We start from the raw sequence: 13,004 nt of genomic DNA, 5'->3' as shown, positions 1-13,004 counted from the left end.
GCTGCCCACTTCTCCAGTTTATTTAAATCTTTTTGAATCCTCTCTCTCTTCTCTAGTATTAGCTATCCCTCCTAGCTTTGTGTCATCAGCAAATTTAATCAGTTTACCCTCAATTCCTTCATCTAAATCGTTGATAAAGATGTTGAACAATACAGGGCCCAGGACAGAGCCCTGTGGTACCCCACTTGAGACATTCTTCCAACTGGATGTGCAGCCATTTACGACCACTCTTTGGGTCCGATCACTAAGCCAGTTATGAATCCACCTAACAGTTGCCTTGTCCATTCCATACTTAGTCATTTTTTCAATAAGGATTGTATGAGAGACTTTGTCAAATGCTTTGCTGAAATCAAGATATACTATATCTACAGCATTTCCTTGATCCACCCAATCAGTAATACCATTATAGAAGGAAATTAAATTGGTCTGACATGACTTATTAGTTACAAACCCATGCTGACTCTGTTTAATCACTTCATTCTTATCCAGGTATTGACATACATGTTGTTTAATAATTTGTTCAAAGATCTTTCCTGGTATAGAAGTCAGACTCACTGGCCTATAGTTGCCTGGGTCCACCTTCTTCCCCTTTTTGAAGATAGGAACAACATTTGCTCTTCTCCAGTCTTCTGGCACTTCTCCAGTTCTCCAAGAATTTTCAAAGATTATGGAGAGGGGTTCAAAAATTTCTTCTGCTATCTCCTTCAGTACTCTGGGGTGTAATTCATCTGGACCTGGAGACTTGAATTCATTTAGGTTAGCTAAGTGTTTCCTCACTATCTTTCTGTTTATAGATATCCTGGATTCTTCTATTCCCTTAATAGGACAGTGAATAACAGTTGATGTTACATTTCCTTTCTGAGAGAAAGCAGATGCAAAATAGGAATTTAAAAGTTCAGCCTTCTCAACATCCTGTCTTACCATTTCATCATTTTCATCCTGTAAAAATCCTATAGCATCTTTGACTTTTCTTTTACTTTTGACATATCCCCAAAATCCTTTATTATTGCTTTTGACATCTCTTGCAAGCCTCAATTCATTTTCAGCTTTAGATAATCTGATTTGTGCCCTGCAGGTTCTGCAGACAGCATTAAATTCTTCTTTAGATATGCCTCCCTCTTTCCATTTTATAAACATTTTTTTCTTCCTTTTTAGCATGTGCTTAAGTTCTGTGTTCATCCATCCTGGTTTCCTTAAATGCTTCCTATTCTTCCCTCTTTTCGGAATTGTTAACAACTGTGCTTTGAGAATTTCATTTTTCAAGATTTCCCATCCTTCCTGGACATTTTTGTCTTTAAGGATATCCAGCCATTGGATCCCTCCAATTCTCTTTCTGAATCCCTTAAAATCTGCCTTTCTGAAATCTAACCTTGATGTCTGAGTCTTCACAGGTCTTCCGCCTCTAGTTATCCAAAATTCTAAAATAGCATGGTCGCTACCTCCTAGGGTCCCAGCCACTTTTACCTCCTCAACCATTTCCTCCCTGTTTATAAGGATTAGATCCAAGGTAGCAGTTCCCCTTGTTTTCTCCCTTACCTTTTGGAAGATAAAGTTGTCAGCAAGAGAGGATAAGAATTTCCTTGACCTGTTAGTTTTGCCTGAGAGAGATTCCCAACAAATGTCTGGATAGTTGAAATCTCCCATGACAACTATGTCATATTTTTTGGAGAACTTGGCCATTTGATGCATAAAGAGTTCATCCATATCTTCAGCTTGCACAGGCGGCCTGTAGTAAATGCCTACAATGGTGTCCTTTCCATTGTTCTGTCCTTGTATTCTTACCCAAACAGTTTCCACAGAACTCCCAGTCTCTGAAGCTTCAATCTCTGTGCAGATATACGCGTTTCTAACATACAATGCGACACCCCCTCCTCGTTTATCAAGTCTGTTTCTTGCAAATAAGTTGTATCTTTCTAGTCTTGTATTCCAATCATGTGTATTGTCCCACCAAGTTTCAGTGATTCCAATGACATCATATTTCTTTTCCTGTGTTAGTAGTTCCAATTCTCCTTGTTTGTTGCCCATGCTTTGTGCATTAGTATAGAAACATTTTAGTTTGTGATTGGTTTCTCTTTCTCCAATATTTTTATTAATTAGATTCTTTCGTCTTTGTTCTTCCTTTCCACTTCTAATAGCAGAGTTCTCAATAGCATTTGTCAGGTGTATGGCTTGTTCTGGTCTTTTGCTTCCCTTCCCACGTTGTTCTAGTTTAAAGCTCTCCTTACAAGTGTAGCAAGGCGACTTCCAAATACCTGCTTTCCAGTCTTCGTAAGGTGCACCCCATCTCTAGCAAGTAGTCCATCGTATAAGTAGTTCACTCCATGATCCAGAAATCCAAATCGTTGCTGACGGCACCATCGACGTAGCCAGTTGTTCACCTGCAGAATCTTATTCCACCTCCTTGTTCCATGGCCATCCACTGGGAGGATGGAAGAGAAGACCACCTGCGCTCCCAGTTCTTTCACTTTCTTGCCTAAGTCTTCAAAGTCTCTGCAGATGGTTTCCAGGTCGTTTCTTGCGGTGTCATTTGTCCCCACATGTAGTAGCAGGATTGGGGATTTTTTATAAATTATTTTTACACTTGTTTTTTTTTTTTACTTTATTATATTGTCCCGGGGGGACATCACTATAAGGTGGTAGATCGCTGATCTGACACGTCACACAGCGATATATCAGATCAGCGATCTGACAGGCGCTGCTGCAGGCTTCCTAGTGCCTGCTCTCAGAGAGCAGAGAGGAGACCCTCGGAGCGACGCAGCACATCGCGTCGCTCCGTGGGTCGCAGGGAAGCACGGAGGGAGCCCCCTCCCTGCGTGCTTCTCTCCTATGCCCCGGTACACTGCAATCATGTTTGATTGCAGTGTGCCAGGGGTTAATGTGCCAGGGGCAGTCCATGACCGACCCTGACACATAGTGCCGGGTGTCAGCTGTGATAATCAGCTGACACCCGGTTGTGATCAGTGGCGCTCCCCCCAGGGGGCGCCGCTGATCGCTATAACGTACTATCCCGTCCTTGGGAATTAAGTCCCAGGGCACATGGAAGGGATAGTACGTCATATGGCAGAAAGAGGTTAAGATCTAGTGTGAAGTTTCCACAGTCAGTGATGGTTTGGGGAGCTATGTCATCTGCTGGTGTAGGTACAGTGTGTTTTATCAAGACCAAAGTCAGCGCGGCTGTCCACCAGGAAATTTTAGAGCACTTCATGCTTCCATATGCCAACAAGCTTTCGGTAGATGGAAATTTCATTCTGCAGCAGAACAAGGCACCTGTCCACACTGCCAAAAGTACCAATACCTGGTTTAAAAATAACAGTATGACTGTTCTTGATTGGCCAGCAAACTCACCTGACCTTAACCCTATGGGGTATTGTAAAGAGGATGAGCGACACCAGACCCCACAATGCAGACGAGCTGAATGCTGCTATGAAAGCAACCTGGGCTTCCATAACACCTCAGCAGTGCCATAGGCTGATCGCCTCCACGCCACGCCGCATTGATGCAGTAATTGATGCCAAAGGAACTCCAACCAAGTATTGAGTGCATTTACTGAAAAAACATTTTAGTAGGCCATTTTTTAAATCATTTTTTCAATCTGGAGTTATAAAGTATTCTAATATACTGAGATAATGGCTTTTGGGGTTTTCATTGCCTGTACTCCATAATCATCAACATTAACAGAAATAAACACTTGAAATACATCACTCTGTTTGTAATGACTCTATCTAATATGAGTTTCACTTTTTGTATTGAAGAACTGAACTAAATTAACTTTTTGATGATATTCTAATTTTGTGAGATGCACCTCTATCTCACATACAAAATGAACATAAGTATTGGGATACCTTCACATTACATCTACAGCAGCTTTTATGACATCCTATTCTAAATCCATTCCACTAATAAGGAGTTGGCCACACCTTTGCAGTTATAACAGCTTCTACTCTTCTGAGAGGCAGGGCTAGTTTTAGAGAAAACTAGGGCCCCAAATGCTAACATCAATATTGTACCATCACACACAAACATTTCGGTTGCATTTACATGAGCTGACTTCAGGCCGTTGAATGAGCGTGATCGACAATATTGAACTTGTTCAGCTCTTGTTTCCCGGCCTCTTTACACCAGCTGATAAAGACTGATGGGCACAGAATGATCACTAGTAGATTAATCTGTCCCCATACATATAATGTTATCAGCAGCATATCTGCAGTTTACACCGGCGATGTACTGCTTAGAACAATGATTTTTGTTCCGCATTAAACAATCCAATCACCCAATGAATGAGCAGCATTTTGATCGTTAGGAGTAAACATGTCAGCAATCACCCAACTATGAACTCTTGGCTGCGCTGCTGGGATGTATAAATGCTACATACACACACATACACTTATGTATATACGCATAGCACACACATATGTATACACTGAGCACATACACACACTTATGTATATACACCACATACACACACTTATGTATACACAAACATAGCAAACATTCATGTATTCACTGAGCACATACACACACATAGCACACACGCATGTATACACTGAACACATACACACCCATAGCACACACCAAGGACATACAGTTAGATCCATATATATTTGGACAGAGACAACATTTTTCTAATTTTGGTTCTAGACATAGCCACAATGAATTTTAAACAAAACAATTCATATGCAGTTGAAGTTCAGACTTTCAGCTTTCATTTGAGGGTATCCACATTAAAATTGGATGAAGGGTTTAGGAGTTTCAGCTCCTTAACATGTGCCACCCTGTTTTTAAAGGGACCAAAAGTAATTGGACAGATTAAATAATTGTAAATAAAATGTTCATTTCTAGTACTTGGTTGAAAACCCCTGGCAATGACTGCCTGAAGTCTTGAACTCATGGACATCACCAGATGCTGTGTTTCCTCCTTTTTGATGCTCTGCCAGGCCTTCACTGCGGTGGTTTTCAGTTGCTGTTTGTTTGTGGGCCTTTCTGTCTGAAGTTTAGTCTTTAACAAGTGAAATGCATGCTCAATTGGGTTGGGATCAGGTGACTGACTTGGCCATTCAAGAATATTCCCCTTCTTTGCTTTAATAAACTCCTGGGTTGCTTTGCCTTTATGTTTTGGGTCATTGTCCATCTGTAGTATGAAACGACGACCAATCAGTTTGGCTGCATTTGGCTGTCTGAGCACACAGTATGGCTCTGAATACCTCAGAATTCATTCGGCTGCTTCTGTCCTGTGTCACACCATCAATAAACACTAGTGACCCAGTGCCACTGCCAGCCATGCATGCCCAAGCCATCACACTGCCTCCGCCGTGTTTTACAGATGCTGTGGTATGCTTTGGATCATAAGCTGTACCATGCCTTCACCATACTTTTCTCTTTCCCTCATTCTGGTAGAGGTTGATCTTGGTTTCATCTGTCCAAAGAATGTTCTTCCAGAACTGGGCTGGCTTCTTTAGATGTTTTTTAGCAAAGTCAAGTCTAGCCTTTTTATTCTTGATGCTTATGAGTGGTTTGCACCGTGCAGTGAACACTCTGTATTTACTTTCATGCAGTCTTCTCTTTATGGTAGATTTGGATATTGATACGCCTACCTCCTGGAGAGTGTTGTTCACTTGGTTGGCTGTTGTGAAGGGGTTTCTCTTCACCATGGAGATTATTCTGCGATCATCCACCACTGTTGTCTTCCGTGGGCGCCCAGGTCTTTTTGCATTGATGAGTTCACCAGTGCTTTCTTTCTTTCTCAGGATGTACCAAACTGTAGATTTCGTCACTTCTAATGTTGTAGCAATTTCTCAGATGGGTTTTTTCTGTTTTTGCAGCTTAAGGATGGCTTATTTCACCAGCATGGAGAGCTCCTTTGACCGCATGTTTCCTTCACAGCAAAACCTTCCAAATGCAAGCACCATACCTCAAATCAACTCCAGGCCTTTTATCTGCTTAATTGAGAATGACATAACGAAGGGATTGCCCACACCTGTCCATGAAATAGCCTTGGAGTCAATTGTCCAATTACTTTTGGTCCCTTTAAAAACAGGGTGGCACATGTTAAGGAGCTGAAACTCCTAAACCCTTCATCCAATTTTAATGTGGATACCCTCAAATGAAAGCTGAAAGTCTGAACTTCAACTGCATCTGAATTGTTTTGTTTAAAATTCATTGTGGTAATGTCTAGAACCAAAATTAGAAAAATGTTGTCTCTGTCCAAATATATATGGACCTATCTGTATATACACATGTCTTCACATATACATATACCAATAGTCCATACAGTCTAGGCTGAACCACACACACAGAGACACTCAAACAGGTGCGATACACATATGTCTATTCATTTCCTCAGGTTGTCTGTGTCACACAGGACAGGTCCTCCTGAGAGAGACGGTCTTTGTACCCAGTTATACTCTGTCCAACGAGAAGAAGAAATAGGATGACACTCACCGGTAAAATCCAGAACTTTATTTCCACAAATTAAAACTTCTGCGGCGGGAGAATGGGAAAAGGATTGCAGGAGGAGACGGTTACCCGTAGAAGCGCAACAGCGCGAAACGGCAGTAGTCTCCTCCTGCACTCCCTTTCCCGTTCTCCCGCCGCAGATATTTTAATTTTAACACAGGACTCCGTATATTAATTAAGAACTGCCTAAAAATGTCTAATAAAATAGGTTTTACAAACTGTAGTGTCATTAAGAAAAACATTTTCATAGGATCATCTACTTAAATGTAATTTTTAACAAAGAGCTCCTATGTACTTCATACTAAAGTCTATTTTACACAAAAAAGTAAAATTTTAACCCCTTAACGACCAGGGGTATTTTTGGTTTTACATTTTCATTTTTCTCTCCCCTTCTTTCCAGAGCCATAACTTTTTTATTTTTCTGTTTATATGGCCATGTGAGGGCTTATTTTTTGCGGGATGAGTCGTACTTTTAAATGACATCATTGGTTTTACCATATCGTGTACTCGAAAACCGGAAAAAAATTCCAAGTGCGGTGAAATTGCAAAAAAAGTGCAATCCCACACTTGTTTTTTGCTTGGCTTTTTTGTTAGGTTCACTAGATGCTAAATCTGACCTGCCATTATGATTCTCCAGGTCATTACGAGTTCATAGACATCAAACATGTCTATGTCCTCTTTTATCTAAGTGGTGAAAAAAAATTCCAAAATTTGCTAAAAAAAAAAAAAAAAAAAAATTGTGCAATTTTCCGAGACCCGTAGCGTCTCCATTTTTCATGATCTGGGGTCGGGTGAGGGCTTATTTTTTCCGTGCCGGACTGATGTTTTTAATGATACCACTTTTGTGCAGATACGTTCTTTTGATCGCCCGTTATTGCATTTTAATGCAATGTCTTGGTGACCAAAAAAACGTAATTCTGGCGTTTTGAATTTTTTTCTCGCTACGCCGTTTAGCAATCGGGTTAATGCTTTTTATTTATTGATAGATCGGGCGATTCTGAACGCGGCGATACCTAATATGTGTATGTGGGATTTTTTTTTTACTGTTTTATTTTGATTGGGGCGAAAGGGGGGTGATTTGAACTTTTAGGTTTTTTTAATTTTTTTTTATTTTTAAACATTTTTTTTTTTTTACTTTTGGCATGCTTCAATAGCCTCTATAGGAGGCTAGAAGCTTGCGCAACCCGATCGGCTCTGCTACATATGGGCGATGAGCAGATCGCCCATATGTAGCAGATTTACTGCTGTGCTTTCAGTGCCGACCACCGGGTGGCGCTGAAAGCCATATGCCTGGAACAACCACAGAGGTCTCATAGAGACCTCTGGTTGTCCAGGCAACATGACGCCGACCCCCGATCACGTGACGGGGGTCGGCGATGAGGTCATTTCCAGCCCGGCGGCCGGAAATGCTATTTAAATGCCCGCTGTCAGCTTTGACAGCGGCATTTAACTAGTTAATAGGCGCGGGCGGACGGCGATTCATAACAGCTGACATGTCCCGACTTTGATGCGGGCTCAGCGCCGGAGCCCTCATCAAAGCAGGGGAGATGTCTGATGACATACTGTGCATGTCATTGGACATTAAGGGGTTTAAGCACCATCCCGGTGTTCCAAAATACCTATAAAAGCACTTCCTGTCTTGTGTTGTTATGGGGTCACTAGGCTAGGGTGGTTTTTAGCAGTTAGAAAACCCTTTGAAAGGGTTATTCCCATCTCTGTCTTTCATGGTCGAGAATTGAATAACTGCTTCTAGGTCTCGACCAAGAAAGGTGAGGTTCTGAAAACAGCTGAGTGCCGTTGTGTACGCTATCTACATATAGTAACTCTGATATGACCCATTAGGGCACATGGACTCAGGTTTTGTTTGTCAGTTATTATACACTCAGGAGTGCGGGAGGAAACTCGAATACCTGAAGGAGACCCACAGCAAAATTAAAGCTCTAGATAGATGTGTGTGTATTTATAGACCTGTGCAAAAGACTAGCAAAATACATTTTTGTTCTGCATTTATCTAAGGAGAGATGTTCTAACTCAAAGCAGGAAATACACAGCCTTGGGCAATATGCTTAGACTGTGACTCATATCTCACATAGTTGTGAGTATACTGTCTAAAACTATTTCAGACAGAACAGTATAAAAATGTTATGTAACCTTGAAAAAAATAAAGTTTATAGTCACCAAATATATATGCTGCATATTTTTCTCTAACTTGAGTTTATTATTTTTCATCTCCAGGTAATTTCAAGCCTTACATACAGATTGCAATATGATTCCGTTTTTGCTTTCTTCCATATTTGATTTTTACCCATTCAGAATATTACACATATAATTTTAATTGTAAACATTTGTTTTCATTGTGCCACCTAGTGGTAAATATATGCATTTAATAGTTAACAGTGGTATTATCTTTACAGTTGTATTTTTTACGCTGAAGAATATATTGTATTTATCAACAGGCTTTTCATAATTTATTTTTCAAAAAATGTATATCTTGGCATATATAGAGACATATAATCCATCAACTGGACTATAGGTAGGAGCGAGGATGGACTGGGCCTGAAACTCAGCCCTGGCATTTGAAAGCACATAGATCTATGTCTCCCCCCCCCAGATGGGAGTCTGTATTAATAATATTACCCTGGAGAAAAATCAAGATTCACTATAAGACCAATATTGATAATAATACCGCTATATAACACTTAGTAATACCGCAATACTAATATAGTATATGAATATAGTGTAGGGAATATAGTGTAGCGTTTTGAATCTACTCAGCCTGATATGGAGGAGACCAGGATCTTATTGTACAAACTCTCCTGTCCTGACTACCTGACAGCCCACAACAAGGAACTGGATCATATACTAACAGAACCTACCGGCTCTTTTGGTTTCAAAAAATGTTCCCTCAACTAGAAGGTGGATCCTCAGAAAAGCATTTTTTCCCATTATTATTAACCCCTTCCTGCCATCCGACATACTATCCCGTCCATGGGACCCGGGCCCCTATGCCCATGGACGGGATAGTACGTCTCAGCGATCAGCTGCGCCCACGTGGTGAACGCCGCTGATCGCGGCCGTGTGTCAGCTGATTATCACAGCTGACACCCGGCACAATGTGTCAGGGGCGGTCATGGACCGCCCCCGACACGTTAACCCCTTGCACACCGCGATCAAACATGATCGCGGTGTATCGGGGGTTAAAGGGAAGCATCGGCAGGGAGCGGGCTCCCTCCGTGCTTCCCTGAGCCCCCCACGGCAGCGCAATGTGCAGCGCTGCTGCGGGGGGCTCCTTTCCTGCAGGCCCCGGAATCCAAGATGGCGACGGGGCCTTCGGGGGCCTGCAGGAAGCTGGCTTCCTCAGTGCCTGCAAAGCGCAGGCATGAGGAAGCCTTCTGCACTGCCTGTGACAGATTGCTGATCTGTCACAGTGATCTGTGATGTGACAGATCAGCGATCTGTCACAGGACAGTGATGTCCCACCTGGGACTATTTAATAAAGTTAAAAAAAAATAAAAAAAAGTGTTAAAATAATTTAAAAAAAATCGCCAAATAAATTAGAGAAAAAAAAAAAAATATTCCCCCAATAAATCAATTTTTTGGAAATAAAAAAAAAAAACAATAAAAGTACACATATTAGGTATCGCCGCGTCCGTAACGACCCGCCCTATAAAACTGTCCCATTAGTTAACCCCTTTAGCGAACCCCTTAAAAAAAAAAAATAAAAAACGAAGCAAAAAATAATGATTTATTATCATACCGCCAAACAAAAAGTGTAATAACGCGCGATCAAAAAGACACATATAAATATCCATGGTACCGCTGAAAACGTCATCTTGTCCCGCAAAAAACAAGCTGCCATACAGCATCATCAGCGAAAAAATTAAAAAGTTATAGCTCGCAGAATAAAGCGATGCAAAAATAATTATTTTTTACATAAAATAGTTTTCATTGCATAAAACCGACAAAACATAAAAAAAACGACCTAAATGAGGTATCGCTGTAACCGTACTGACCCGAAGAATAAAACCGCTTTATCAATTTTACCGCACGCGGAACGGTGTAAACGCACCCCCCCAAAAGAAATTCATGAAACGCTGGTTTTTGTTCATTCTGCGTCCCAAAAATCGGAATAAAAAGCGATCAAAAAATGTCATGTGCCCGAAAATGGTACCAATAAAAACGTCAACTCGTCCCGCAAAAAATAAGACCTCACATGACTCGGTGGGTCAAAATACGGAAAAATTATAGCTCTCAATATGTGGTGATGCAAAAACTATTTTTACAATAAAAAGCGTCTTTTAGCGTGTGACAGCTGCCAAACATAAAAACCGCCATAAATAGTAAATCAAACCCCCCCGTTATCACCCCCTTAGTTAGGGAAAAATAATAAAATAAAAAAAATGTATTTATTTCCATTTTTCCATTAGGGTTAGGGTTAGGGCTAGGGTTTGGGCTAGGGTTAGGGTTAGGGTAGGGTTAGGGCTAGGGTTAGGGTTAGGGCTAGGGCTAGGGTTAGGGTTAGGGCTAGGGTTAGGGCTAGGGTTAGGGCTGAGATTAGGGTTAGTGGTGTGTTGGGGTTCGGGTTGGAGCTAGAATTGGGGGTTTCCTCTGTTTGGGCACATCAGGGGCTCTCCAAATGCAACATGGCATCTGATCTCAATTCCAGCCAATTCTGAGTTGAAAAAGTCAAATGGTGCTCCTTCCCTTCCAAGCTCTGCCATGCGCTCAAACAGTGTTTTACCCCCACATGTAGGGTATCAGCCTACTCAGGACAAATTGCAAAACAATTTTTGGGGTCCAATTTCTCCTGTTACACTTAGGAAAATAAAAAATTGGGGGCAAAAATATCATTTTTGTGGAAAAAAATGATTTTTTTATTTTCACGTCTGAGTGTTATAAACTTCTGTGAAGCACTTGGGGGTTCAAAGTGTTCACCACACATCTAGATAAGTTCCGTGGGGGGTCTAGTGTCCAAAATGGGGTCACTTGTGGGGAGTTTCAATAGTTTAGGTACATCAGGGGCACTCCAAACGCACATGACACCCGCAGACCATTCCATCAAAGTCTGCATTCCAAAACGTCTGTAATGATGTATAGTAGGTTTCTATGAAGACAGTGGCTAGATGATAGAGTCACAGACACAGGTATACGTGAAAGTAGTTTGTATTAAACAAGCAGCACAGAACAGCACAGGTGCTGGCGGAGCCAGACAATGACAGCAGTGGTAACAGCAGCAGAACTCAGTCCAGTAGATAGCAAGTTGCACACCAGCACTATGTAGATGTAAGCAGACACAGTCTTAAGAATGCAGGCAAGGACAGTCACTTAGCCCTCTCCCTTGCGGGAGGGGAATCTTCGAGCACAGTGCAGTGGCAGAGAAAGTCACTAGGTAATTGATACTGAATGTGTAAAGGTAGCAGGGATAAGTCTCTCCGGTGAAACGCACACAGCAGTCAAGATCTTCAGCGCATACCGTGAGTGCTGTAGGAGCGGTGAGCGGTGGAGGCAGGGCTGGAAGGAGCCTTCAGGCAGACACCGTCAGAAGGTCCAGGCGGCGGCGGTTAGGCAGCAGGTAATCCAGGTGGATTCAGAAGGAAGGAAGGATGTAGCACAGCGTGCAACTCCCAGCTAGCAGATCAGGTACAGGACGAGATATACAAGCAAGGTAGTCACGTCCAGGAAAGCTATTTAAACCCGGCGGGCGGGACCAACAGGCGGTGATGTCACAGGAACCAGTATGGCCGAATGAAGCCAGGCTTAAGGGCAACAGTAAGGGCAAAGTCCGGAACACAGCAGAATAGGAACGATGCTTACATTATTCCCCCCTTAAAGAATGTCCTCCGGACAATCTTCGACCAGGCTTGTCCGGGTACCTTAGATGAAACTGCTCCAGCAGCCGCGGAGCACAGATATTCTCCACCGGTTCCCAGGAATTCTCCTCGACAGAGTATCCTTGCCACTTGACCAGGTATTGCAGCTTCCTTCTGAAGATCCGTGAATCCAGAATCTTCTCCACGACATATTGTTCATGTCCATCAACGAGCACTGGAGCTGGAGGAGAGGAAGTACGCCCTGGGAAGGAATTTGGTACAACTGGCTTTAGTAGGGAAACATGGAACACCGGGTGAACCTTCCAGGCAGGGGGCAATTTCAGACGCACCGCTACCGAATTCACTAGAGCCACGATCTTGTATGGCCCTACAAACTTCTGTCCAAGCTTGACAGTCGGTGCCCTCACCCTCAGATTCTTGGTAGACAACCAGACCGTATCTCCCACCCTATACACCGGAGCCGGCCTCCTGGTACGATCTGCTGCTCTCTTATACCTCTCCTGCGCTGTCGTCAAGGTGGTCTTTAGAGCTTCCAAATTCTGCTGTAAGAAGGAAAGATGGTCAGACACAGCAGGCACTGCAGCCTCCTTGGGGAACTGCGGCAAGATGCTTGGGTGGTAACCCTGATTAGCAAAGAACGGTGACTGCTTAGTCGAGGAGTGCTGCGAGTTGTTATATGTGAACTCTGCCAGGGGAAGCAGATCTACCCAATCGTCCTGC

This window comes from Dendrobates tinctorius, unplaced genomic scaffold (assembly GCF_039654945.1).
Source record: "Dendrobates tinctorius isolate UK_male_01 unplaced genomic scaffold, ASM3965494v1 ptg000026l, whole genome shotgun sequence".
Lineage (NCBI taxonomy): Eukaryota > Metazoa > Chordata > Amphibia > Anura > Dendrobatidae > Dendrobates > Dendrobates tinctorius.
The sequence above is the reverse complement of the archived record's forward strand: the minus strand, read 5'-3'. Positions refer to the sequence as shown.